Below are 13,176 nucleotides of genomic sequence, written 5' to 3' on the forward strand. Positions count from 1 at the left end.
TCCATTATGTAAAACTTGGGATAGTAACGGAGAAAGATGGGGCTCTGTACTCCTGTAAACATGTCCAGTCTCGGAAACCCACAGGACATTGCTATGAGTCATCATGGACTCGGCAGCAGGGGGTTTGGGTTGTAGTTTTTGGACAGCAGTAATCCACAGACAAAGCCTGGGAACACGTGGCCGCCAGAGAATGGTAGGATGTGGCTCGGTGACCCAATAATCCTCTTCTCAAATCCACCGTGCGTGTGGGATTTCCTTCAACCTTCTAAGGGTAAACCGAGAGACGCACAGGCCACACAGGCGGTAGCAATAAAGGGAAATAGAGTCTCTTGTTTATATTAAACTCCAGATGTGTTCTCTCTTCTTTAATAGGAAAACTTGATAGTCCGGTTCCCAAACTAGTTTTATTCGGTTCATTATTTTATGTATTATGTTTTTCAGAATATGCAAAGAGAGAAAATACTAAGCCATTCCTTCTATTGAAAATGATACCCGGTAAGAAGCTTAGTTACACTCTGTATCCTTTGGGGAAACTTCCACATGAACATGTGGGAAACACTCCCCTTGTTGTTAGTGACTGCGGAGTCAGTTATTGTTTGCAAAGTGCCTTCGGGCCAATTTGAACATGCAGCAGCCCCATGCGACATAGCAGCACTTGCCGATACATTTCAAGGTTGTTCTCTTTAGGGGAGCAGGTCACACAATGGCACTAACTAGATGGACTCAAACTGCCAACTTCTGGGTTAGCATCTGCACCAACAACTCCTTAAACACTAACAAACAAAAAACGATGAAGGGGCCAGTAGTTGAATCACTCCTTCTTCATCTGTTACGTATTGCTTATAGGACATTTCCAGGCAGTGCAATAATTGGGAAGGAGGGAGATTGATGTTAGAGTGACACCAGGCAGGGCCAATGGAGGCTCTGTCACTTTCTTGCTTGGTAACCTTGAGCCAGCAAAGGCCAACATTGGGTATACGGAGTACGGACTCTCTTTGTGGGCAGTTATGAGAATAAAAGGTGATATTTTGTTTCATTTTTTATTTTCCAAATCATTTTATTTGGAGCTAATCTATTCCAGAGTTCAATGCTATCAAGCAGTGTTGAACAATTACTACCAAATCCATTTCAAAACATTTCCTTCTTGAACTCATTGATAACAGCTCCCCTTTACCACACCACCTCCCCTGCCTTACTCCCCAGGACCCCGATTCTAGTTGTTGTTTCTTTAGAGTCACCTCTCCTGAGTTTCATATACCTACAAACATAGAAAAACACACAGCTAAGACTCAAGAAGGCTAGCAACGAAGACAAAATATAACAGAGGTAAACCCCAGTGTGAAGAAATAAACCACAGAAAACACAGGAAATATTAAAAGCCAGCTCAAGCATACCGTGAGTCCAAAGGGAGATCAAGTGACAAGGTTTTAACTGTTCGAGTCAGATTGATCATTTTGATCCACTGTCGTGTCTCCAGTGGTCTCTGTCTGATCACCAGGTTATTGCCATCCTTCAAGTTTGGCTAGAGGGAGATCAACGGAGGCTTATTCCCTGTGTGGATCCTGCGATGGTTAGTGCTTCTTCCACACGGGCTTTGTTGATGGCTGCTTGTTGGAAACAGGCCTTTAAGTTCCTGGGTGCTATACAATCTGATATCCAGACACTACCTACTTTCTCCACCACACATTCCCAAAGCACCTGTATCTTCTGTGTTTCTAAAGGAGATATTTTAAATGTCTGAAAGCACTTGGAAAGAATACAGGGAGTCCTAAAATCCCTGGTTTTCAGCAGAGTAATATATGGGGGGTAGGGAATTAGAATGATTCTCATACAAAGTAAATAACAACATATGAAAGACATATGCTAAGTGGAAGTTAATGGCTTAAGAAGACCTAACATATACACCCATGAAAGCTAACGAAAGCTTAACTAACAGAAAGACATCCTGGTGGCATAATGGGTTATGAGCTATTGTGTTAACCACAAAGTCAGCAGTTTGAAGCCAGCAGCTGCTCCACAGGAGGAAGAAGAGGCTTTGTCCTCTTGTAAACCTTTTCAGCGTTAGAAACGCTCAGGGCCAGTTCCACTCTGTGTTATAGGGTACACTGAGTCAGATTTGACTCCACGGAATTATGTTTGGTTTTAGAGTATGGAGGAACCCTGGTACCACTGTGGGCTAGGTACCAAGTTGCCAGCCTAAAGGTCAGTGGTTTGAACCCACCAGTCAGGATCTGGGAGAAAGATGAGGCTGTCTACCCCTGTAAGGATTTAAAGTCTCTGAAAGCCAACGGGAGCTGTTCTACTCTGTCCTGTAGGGTCTCCGAGTCGGAAGTGATCAATGCTGTAGTATCTTAGATTGGATCCCATAACCTTAATTATTTGAGCTTCTTCCCCTTCAGGCTGGGGAGAGTTGACTTGTATACCATCTTCTCTGCAGTTCCCAAGCATCCTCCCCCCCCCCCCCAGCAGTTCACTTCCTCTCTCTGCTTCCTGTCCTCAGCATCCCCACCCCTCTTCCCTCAGGAGCCGATTTGAGAATATAGATTTCCCAGCGCAATTCTACCCTTTAATAGCTCCACCCCACCAATTGGCTCCGTGTGAACAATTTTACCTGACTCCCATATTAAAAGCAATCACTCACTAGGCAATTACATTTTCAAACAGGGGAGTTCTACATCCGACCTGCTCCGATTTGCTTGGTCAGCATAACACATATTTTTCAGAGATGCTTATGAATCCTGGTGCCCCGCAAAAACCTATCTGAAGTGCAGCCCGTTCTGTCAACGATACATAAAAATATCTCTGCCACACAGATGCCTGCGACTCATTTATGGAGCAATTACAAACCTTAAGCAACAGCAATGTTTTACAATTGTTCTGTTTTGTATTTTTAGCTCTGGCTTTTTTCCTTTCATGGATTATGTTAAGTACAACATTTGCTTCCAAAATGTGGGATTTGCAGTGGGATCATAAAGGGAACTGCATAACAGGCAGATTACCTCTGCCTATTGCATTATAGGCAAGCAGGCAGTTAGGCTAAGTGGTTGGGTTCAGTCATATTCAAATTCTATTAAGCTGCCTTGCCTGCAACACAGAAATAGAAGAGCCTTAGGGCAGGTCTACCTGCCCACCAACCCACCAGCACATCCCTCTGAGGGCTTCGCTGGGGAGCCTGTTTGTTTTCAAAGGAACTACTCTGTGCTACTGTAAATCTGTGCCTCAAATTTCTTTGCTTCTGAGAACTCTGTGTAACACATCCTCAACACCAGATTAACAACTATGCAGATGAGGCTGGGGCACAGAATTAACAATGTGCCTTCATTCTGCCTAGAGTTCTTGGGTAGCACACACAGGGAAGTGCTTGGCTGTGGACTGGAAGGCTGGTGCTTCCAATTCAGCAGAGGTGCCTCGTAACAAAGGCCTGGCAATGGCTCCTGAAAGTTCACAGCCTTGAAAACTCGACGGAGCGCGTTTCTAATGTGTAACACAGGGGTTGGAACTGATGACAACTGGTTAGTCTTTTCCTAGCAACTTCATGACTGTCCATTTCACACAAGCACATGTGTGACACCATTGTTTTATCCTGAGCAGACTGATATTCCTTCTGACTGTAGTCTCGTGGTTAAAACTATTCATACAACATCAAACTACAATGACTATATTTTGCCTAATTTCCCAACTAAATAAATCATCCTGAGTATAAGGGACAGGTCCCCCCTCCCCCACCCCACAGCCCTCGACCCGCCCATCTTCACAATTCTGACCTTGCCATAAGGGAGCCAGATGCTGAATTGGAAATGCAGAGATGTGAACATCTTTCAAAGGCAATTAGAGCGAAAATTTGCTCCTCCATTATGAAATGTGGCATTTTCACTAGATGATATCCAGATTAAACAGATGAACCAGAGGCTCAGGGAGTGAATCAGGAGACAAAGAAGAAAATGTTAGCGGGTGTCAATGACAACGGCAGCAATCTGTAGATGGCTTTCTCCAGCTACACTGCGACAGCGTGCATATCGGGCAGTGCTGGAAGTAGATTATTTTACCAGATTCCTCCTTCAAGTTTGTGGGTTTCATCGAATGACTCCTCCCCTCAGAGTAATATAAAGAAGTCTTACCGCTCTTGGCACTTGGAAAGTCAGGACTAGCCTTTGAAGAGAAACATGTTTTAACAAAAGAGGACAATAAATGCAAAGCTATATCTAAAAGGCTGTCTAAATGTTGAGCCATGAGCAAGAGAGCCCATAAAAGGGTAACTCAAGGCCTGGACCAGGATGGGCGGCTTTCATAGGGACTGTGGAGATGGACGGTGAACAGCATGAAGGACTGCAGGGCGGGTTAGGCTGTGGGCACCTGCTGAAGCTGTCAATGAGAGATTAGAAACAAAGGGAAGATGAGGGCAAACATGCTGATGTGCAGATTGGAAAGGTGCCAGCTAATTCTTCGGGGGTCACATTCATTCCAAACGCAGATATCCTTGATGTTGATGGAGGTCAGCAGACAGCACTGGCGAGAAATGGCTGCGGTGACAGAAAGCAAGTCAGACCGAGACCCACACAGTGAATCAAAAGGCAGGCCCTGAACTTTTAAGTTATGGTGGTAGAATTCCTAGGGCATGACATTTTCAATGTATCAGAATAATGATTTTTGAAAAACAGCGGAATGCATTGAACTGGATGTCAAGATAATGGACAGATGAGAGGAGACCCTTGGGAACGGGTAGACTAAGGGAAAATATCTCTAACATCCCGAAGACTCAAGAGGTGTGGGATGAAAGACTGATAATTAGAGAAACATAAAAGAGAAGAAGAAGAAGCCTGAGGGCAGGTGGTCCCCAGGGGAAGCGGGAACCACGTTGGTCCACCACAATCTCTGCCAAAGTAGCCTCCCTAACCTTACATCTCATCAGCCCGCTCATTCCAGGCACCAGCACTGAGTTCCTTCTCTGAATGGGAGCAGCATACAAGTACCCTGTTTCCCTGAAAATAAGACAGTGTCGTATATTAATTTTTGCTCCTAAAGATGCGCTAGGTCTTATTTTCAGGGGATGTCTTATTTTTCCATGAAGAAGAATACAGTACACATTTATTATTTATTTTTAATTAAAAGAGACCTCACACTTCCTGTCTGCTCCGGCTGCGCTGCAGCCAACAGTGAGCTGCTCGGCGGCATCCACCGTTATAGTCCAGAGTTACGGTAGCTTTGGGGGGGGCTTATTTTCGGGGAGGCCTTATTTTCGGGGTGCGTTATATCTCAGCAAGAGGCAAAACGGTAAGTAGGTCTTATTTGGGGGGATGTCTTACTTTCGGGAAACCGGGTAGGTTTAGGGCTCGGAATAGGCTGTTAATGTGATTTGGACGTTGTGGGAACACTGTATGAAAACCTTAGGGAAACCTGCTTCCTGGCAGGTGTCTTTGCCACTGCTCCTGGCGTTGCTGGGGGGAGCCAGAGGAAGCGGACACCAGCTGGTTAGATAACAGGAATGGAGGATGGAGGATGGGGAAGTGAGCAGGGAGGGAACAGAGTGAGCCCTGCCCCACCTGTTTTTCTGCTGGCCCGAGCAGCAGATGAAGACACAGCCCAGGGCCAGTGGGAAAAGCACAATGGTCTGTACACGGAGCTATGCCCGTCAGCCTCCCCTTCTCGTACGTAACCTGTGGGTCACCGCTGCAAAAGTCTGGGCTTGGGGGGTCTTTAAAACTATAACGAATCTGCTGCCGCCCAGTCAATTCTGACTCACAGTGACCCTCTACAGGGTTTCCTAGGCGATACAAAATATGCAGATGGTTGGATGTTTCCCAAAGAAGAAATGTTAAATGCATACTTATCTTTCTAAGCTCCCAGGACCATAGTTATCTACAGGACAGCCTACACAGTTTTAATACTGATATTCAAGTTCTTTACCATAGAACTCAACAGATAACCCGAGTTCTTTCTCACCTCTTCCATCAGAGACCAGAGACACAAACTTCTATACCCTCTCTCTGCTGTGCCTCTGGGCATTTCCTCCTTTGTGCCCATGCCGTAGAACTCATTTTTCACTCCATCTGGAAACAAGAATTCATTCAAGATACAGAGAGTGATCATTCCTCATCTGTGCTCTCCACTAAGTCCTTGCTTCCCCAAGTCACCGAACGAATAATCATATTATCAACCGACACGGAAGGCAGTGGTTGAAAACAAGGCTCCAGGAGTTGATGGGAGGCCAATTGTAATGTTCTGACAAGCTAATCTAGCCAGTGCTGCAGGCACTCAACCGTGTATGCCAAACCATTTGGAAGACAGCTACGCTGCCAACCTATTGGAAGAAGTTCATATTTATGTCCATTCCGAAGAAAGGTGACTCAATTGAATGCAGAAATTTTCTAACACTATCACTAATGTTGCATGTAAGTAAAATTCTGCTGAAAATAATTCAGAAATGTTTGCTCAAAAACAGTTGCAGTAGTGCACAGATGGGGAGTTGCCAGAAATTCAAGCCAGATTCAGAAGAGGACCTGGAATGAGAAATATCATTTCTGACATTAAATGGGTCTTGCTTGAAAGTACAGAATACCAGAAAGATGCTTCCTCGTGTTTTATTGACTATGAAAAGGCATTTGGCTTCGTGGATCATGACAAGTTATGAATAACATTTCAACGAATGAGAATTCCAGACCACTTCATTGAGCTCATCTGCATGTATATGGACCAGAGGCAGTTCAAACAGAATACTGAGTAATTCCAAATCAGGACAGTTATCTATTGGGTTGTATCCTTTCAGCATACTTATTCAATTTATATGCTGAGCTCATGATCCAAGAAGAATATGGTATCATGATTAGATGTAGGCTCATTAACAACCAGTGATATGCAGATGACACAATCTTGCTTTGATGAAAGCCAAGACGACGTGAAGCACGTGGTGATGAAAATCATGGAGTACAACTCAATGCAAGGAAACAACTGGACCAATAAATTGCATCACAATAATTTTGGAAACAACTAAAGTCTGGCATTTCATTTTAATTGGCTTCACAATCAATGTCCATGAAAACAGCAGTCAAGAAACCGAATGATAATCAATCATTTGCACTGGTCAACTCTGTTACAACAGACTGCTTTGAAGTTAGAAAGCAATGATGTCACTTTGAGAACTAAGGCATGCCTGACTCAAGCCCTGGTATTTTCAGTCACCTCATATACACAGGAGAAGTGGACCTTAAGTAAAGACGGCGTGAGAATACTCGATGCATTTGAATGACGGTGTTGGCCAAGAATATTGGCAGTATCCTGGAGTCCTCAAAGAATGAACAAACGTGTCTTCGAAATGAGAAAGGTGAGACTTCTCACGTATGTTGCGCATGTCATTGGGAGGAAGCAATCTCTGGAGAAGAATTTCGTGTTTGGTACAGTACGATTTATGACCTCAAAAACCCACAGGGGCAGTTCTACTCTGTCTTGCAGGGTCAGTTGGTGGTAGTGAGTCTGTTTGTCAGGTAGAAAGCCAGAAAGGAGAGGAAGATAAATCAACTGGATGGAATGACCCAGAGCTACAATTATGGGTTCATGTCGCAACCCAAGACCAGGCAGTGGTTTGTTATACATTGGAGTGACTGATGGCCTCTGAGAACATTTTCCCTTTACACAGTTACTTTATTATTTTATAATTTAACAAGGGGACAGTGTGGTACAGTGGAAAGACCCCAGGCTTAGGAGTCAAAGACCTTGGTCGGACTCAGAGTTGGAGCTGGAGCATCATCACTTACAAACATAGCCAGAGAAGGTGGCTTCAGACAGGTTATGATTGTTTCAATAGTATAAACTGTGATAATGTGATAGAGCACAGTTGTTTGGAATATCAAAAGAAAAACTATGTGAAAATAATCAGAGAACTATTAAACCACTTATACTGTACAGTAGGTTTTTATCTTTCTCCTCAACTAGACTCTGAATGTCTTGAGGGCAAGAACCGTGTCTAATAGTTCTTTGAATTCTCGGCTTCATCTATCAAGGCATGTCACAGGCAACAGGAACTAAATAAATATGCAATGATTGATTATTTTGCACTTCAAAGTCAATAGCAAAGGGCCCGAGGAACCAAAGTCTGTTACTTTTGTATTCCTGGGCACTCTAGGGCTTTCTTGTCTTGACCACACGAATCCATTTTCCACTTTGCTCCCAGAGGAATCCTTCCAGGATGTAAATCGGCCTCTGTTGCTCTAGCTCCCTAAGATATTTTAAAGCTTCCTTAGATAATCATGATCAAGGTTTTTTGTTTTTTTTTAAGGAGCTTGCCTATGGCGAATTTTACAATTTTGGGTTTAGCACACTCTCTTTCAAAGTCTCTGTGCCAGCCTGGCTTATTGGTCTACCCATTGTTTCTAAAAAGCGCCAAACTCGCAGCTTTCTTGTTCCTGGTGTTAGACCGCCTCTGTGGCCACCATTCTATTTGGCCAAACAGGGTTTGAAACATCTCTTGGGGACCACGTCTCTCCTATTCCAGGCTCCTAACGTGAGGCTGGCTTAAGAACCAGCACCAACACTACATGCATGACCGAGACACTAACCAAGGGGCTGCGTGTTCCTGTTTTCCTTCCCAGAGTGTGAGCTTTCCCCTGTACCACACTGTCCCCTTGATAAAGTATAAACTAATAATCAAGTCACTGTATAAAGTGCCTGGCATACCGTGAGCGCTCACCATTTTGCGAATTAAGAAACTCTGCAGTTAACAAGCAACCTGGTGGTCCAGTGGTCGGCTGTTAACCACAATGTCACTAAGTAGTTCAAAATCACTTGCCGTTCCACGAGGGAAAGATGAGGCTTTCTCTGCCCATAAAGAGTGCCAGTCTTGGAAACCCACAGGGCAGTTCTACCCTGTCCTACAGGGTCTCTGTGAGTTAGAATCAATTCGATGGCAGTGAGGTTGAGTTTTGCTTGCATTGTGGTCATTGCGATGATTGATTTCTACACCATGATGTGCAGTTTGGTCAAACACTTGTTTAGATGCTGCTCTAATGTGGTTTTAAAGAATCCACCGCTATCAAGTCAATTCAGATTCATATCAACCCTGTAGGGAGAAGAACGGTCCCATTTGGTTTCCAAGGCTACAATTCTCTCTGAAAGCCGAAGGCCCGATCTTTCACCCATGGATGGCTGGTGGGTTTGAACTGCTAATGTTTGAGGGAGCGGTAGAGTGCTTTAACTATCAGGCCACCAGGGCTCCCATGAAATCGTCAGACGTAAATAAATCAGCTGGCCTCAAGTAATAGATTGCCCTCCATAATGTGCGTAGGACTCATCCGGTTGTTGAGAGAGAAAAAAAGTTTTTCATAAGGTTTATTCTTCCTCCAGATCATTGGTGGACCACGTGTTAGAACTCGTTCACAGTTCCTGTCACTGAACCTATGGATCGGGGGACACAGACTGGCAGGAATCTGCTTTGGTGCTAACTTACAAATTTTGGGTTTGCCAACTTCTTACAACCCCTACAGTGTGGGAGCCAATTCCTTAAAATGAATCTCTTTTATGTGGGTCAGCAGTTCAAATCCACCAGCCAGTCTGAAGAAGAAAGATGAGGCTTTCTGCTGCTCTGAAATCCACAGTGGCAAGTTCTCCTCAGTCCTAGAGATGATCAATATGAGACAGAATCAATTCCAGGGCAGTGGGGTTTGGTACGCTCCCACAACACACATACTGGGAGGGGGGTGTTTCAAAGTGATTGTGGAAAAATGCAATGAAAAGATATGGAATTTTCCACTGAACTTGCCTTACCACCACCTCCACTATGTGTGTGCTTACTGATTCTGACTTTTAAGGAATCCTAAGATAGCCCTGTTTCAGAAAATCATTAAAATTTAATAAATGTGTGAACACAGAATTTCATAGAGCTAGAGCCACAAAAGAAATACAACTCAGTATAGTATAAAAATTTTAATTATACAAAAATATGTTTTTCATGATTGAAAATGTGTTCTTGTAAAATATCATAATTGTTCAATGTCGTCCCCCAGAAAGTAAAGACTAAGATGTATATATTTTAAAGTGTGTATATGTATAGATGTCTATATGTATCTGTTCATATACACATTGATGCATAGATATGTTTATACATGTATGTCTCTGTATGTGTATATGTCTGTGCATGTATCTTCATGCACACATACATATATAGAAAGTGTATACAGGCATTGCCCGGGTTAGAATGAGGTCCATTCCTAACTGTGGCCTTAAGAATCTGTAGCTTAGTTGGACCAGGTGTGCATTGCTCTTGTTTAATCCTACTTTGGTGCAAATTTGAAAACTCTTGAAGCCTTTTCAAGGATTTAGATGCTGCAGGTGCAGCAGGTGGTGGTGCTTGTAATGAAGCATTTGTTACCAGTAGGGGCTGATTCACTTGTTTTAAAGTGAGAGCCAATTTACATAACATTAAAGGGCAAGTAGTTGTTGACAGTAAGTCCTGAGTCCCAGGTTCCTAACAGGGGACAGCCTGTGCACTCAGTCTTGTCAAAGCAAATCCAACCCCAGAAGAATAAATTTGCATGAGTAAGAAGAGTAGACTAGGGTAGAAAGAGGGTTTATTCCATGGATACAATGTTTCATAGATAGATATACTCAAAGCTGTAATGGGCCATCTGAACAGTAAAAGCTGAACCCTCTAATAGGATTATCCTTATCCTTTTGGGTACTTACAATTAGGGAAGAGTGGAAACATTTCAGCCAGACTTCAGTGTATATATTTTAATGTTCATGCTACAGAGAACAGATACACGGCAGCAGCTTCTACATGGATCTCTGCTCACACTGACGGCACTCAAGTGGTACAGTCATTGTCATCTGCCGTTTCTGAGCCGTTCCTCTCCCATCAACAAATTCATTGCCTAAAAGGTGTCTACCTTCAAGATAGTCTGGGCGGTCTGATCAGACAGGTGGTTGTTAAAGAAACACCATGCTCCATGCAGACATTTTAAACATTTACTATTCATTGGGATTTAATGCCGATATCATTCCATAGTTCAATTGCATCAAGTCGAATTGTACAACTGCTACCACAATCAGTTTCTAAACATTCTTTTTCTCCCTATTACCCCGCCTCCAATCACCTCTGTACCCCGCTCCTCCCGAAACCTTTATTCTACTTGCTGCCCCTATAGCTTCATCAAGCCTGGGTTTCATTTACCAAAAAACCAAAAATACATAGGACACAACTTCAAGAGGGTGACCTCCGATGACAGAACACCTCTGAGATACACATTCATATGTACAAAGACCAAACAATACAAGTCAAAAATACAGAAAGTTTCAGAAACCAGATCGGATGCAGCCTGCACCATAGGGGGGGCATCTACTGATGGAGTTTTACTGCTTTTGCTGCTTAAGCTAAACTACTGTTTGGCTTTAAGAAGACTTCAGGGATCTTTTTGGGTGTAAGTTTAAAGATCTCACAGCAATCGTTTCGAGGGTTAATCCAACCTACACGGCTCTAGGAAATCTGAATTCAATGAGATCTGTCCATTCTGTTCCGCATTTTCCCCCTTTTAACCAGGATTTTTCCCCCCCAATGAAGTCTTTTCTCAAAAGGTTCATAGTGGTAGTCGGGTACCACTCTGTTCTATCTCCTAGCAGAGGAACTGTTTCTTCACAGAGGCAATCAGCCATACATTCTCTATCCCCCTATTCTTGACCCCCTCTTCCCTTCTGTTTTCGCAAGAGAATACAGACTAATTGTTGTGCTTGAATAGTCACTTCGAAGTATGTAAGCTCCCAGGCACCATGCATCTAAGGAGGAAGCAGATCAGAGAGAGTGCACTTGTTATTCAAACTATGATCCTAAACCTACAAACCAAGAAAATATCTTCCATGAGGATTTTGGCTGTACACCGTGGCCTCAGCAGTTTCTCTTTTGCTGTTGTTCTAAATAGAGCTGTCACACTTTTGTCAATTCTACTCTTTATTTTTTTAACAAGTGTCTGAACTTGCTGACAGCGAATCATTCGATGTGTAACCTTACCCTTAATCAGTGCAATGGCTCCATCACTGTTAACCCTGCCTTCCCTGCTGCCCTCCCACCCATAATACACTTCCTTCTCTGTATATTTGCCTTTGCTTGTCTGTTTGTTGGAGGGTGGGTTTTTTAAAAGTTCTGCTGCTAGGGTTCTAGTTCATAAACACCCGGGTTCTGTCCAAACAAACTGTGTGTAAACACGCCTCTGCAGACAAGGTCTCCAAGTACAGCAAGACAAGTTCTCCAAGTACAGCAAGTAATGAAGTTCATGAACAAATTCCGTTATCATTTCATTTCCCCACAGGTGTTTTGAAGCCCCTTTGTAGCTTTTCCTTAGTCTCAGTCGAGGGCCTACCCCCTGGCAAAAAGGGGAACCAATCAATCCAGTGCTTTCTCCACGGATCTATCCAAGGCACAGAGGTCTGCTCAGAAGGTTATAATATTTTTTTGGTGAGGATTTCAAAGGGGTAGTCTTGGTAAGGGTTTTCTTGAAGGGAACAAGATGATGATGGGGCTTATTAGTAGGCAGCTTTAAGAAGAGGGAACACTGCATTCGTTTGGAAAAGTCAGAAAGACAGCACCATGGATTCCGCCCCCGCCCCCCTCGCCACAACAATGTCTCTGCTCCTTATTGGAACATGACAAGGGCTGGCTATCTTATGAGAATTTTCATGGGAAACCTTGTCCCATCCACTCTATAGTGTGGACTTGCCCTTTCAGATTTCTTTGTGTCCCCTAAGCTCAAGGGATATTTGAAAGGAAGCAGACTTGAGTCCCTTGAGGAAGTCCAAACTGTCACTTGACAGGGCGTAACGTGACAAGGGCAGAGGTCCGCAGGGAAGGGTCCGAGAGAAGCAAACACAGACCAACTTCAGACGTGCTCTGCTCTACAGGGAGGTGCCAAGGGACAGGCCGTCACATTTGTGGGAAACACAAGGATTTCTCCCAAGTTGTCTCCCCCAAATGGATTCCAAACTTAGGTGCTCGCAAATGACCATACACTTGGAGGTCATCAGGAGTCGATCAGGGGTTACTCTCCCTAAGGGTTATCAGCCATCCAGAGCAAGCGGTCACCACAGTTTATCCCACAACAAGTAGGGTCCACTCCCCTCTGATAAGGATAGTAGATGACTGTTTCCTTGTAGGAGACCCCAGAGAAGTCAAGTCTACCCAAGGGTGGTCAAGGTTAAGTG

At 43.8% G+C, this 13,176-nt stretch overlaps 1 protein-coding gene across 5 annotated transcripts in view; it reads right to left on the minus strand.

Moving 5' to 3' along the window:
- CELF2 (CUGBP Elav-like family member 2) overlaps positions 1-13,176 on the minus strand; it is a 635,027-nt gene that overhangs the window by 223,506 nt on the left and 398,345 nt on the right. The gene's annotated exons all lie outside the window — the stretch shown is intronic.

Source organism: Tenrec ecaudatus, chromosome 6 (assembly GCF_050624435.1).
Source record: "Tenrec ecaudatus isolate mTenEca1 chromosome 6, mTenEca1.hap1, whole genome shotgun sequence".
Classification (NCBI taxonomy): Eukaryota; Metazoa; Chordata; class Mammalia; order Afrosoricida; family Tenrecidae; genus Tenrec; species Tenrec ecaudatus.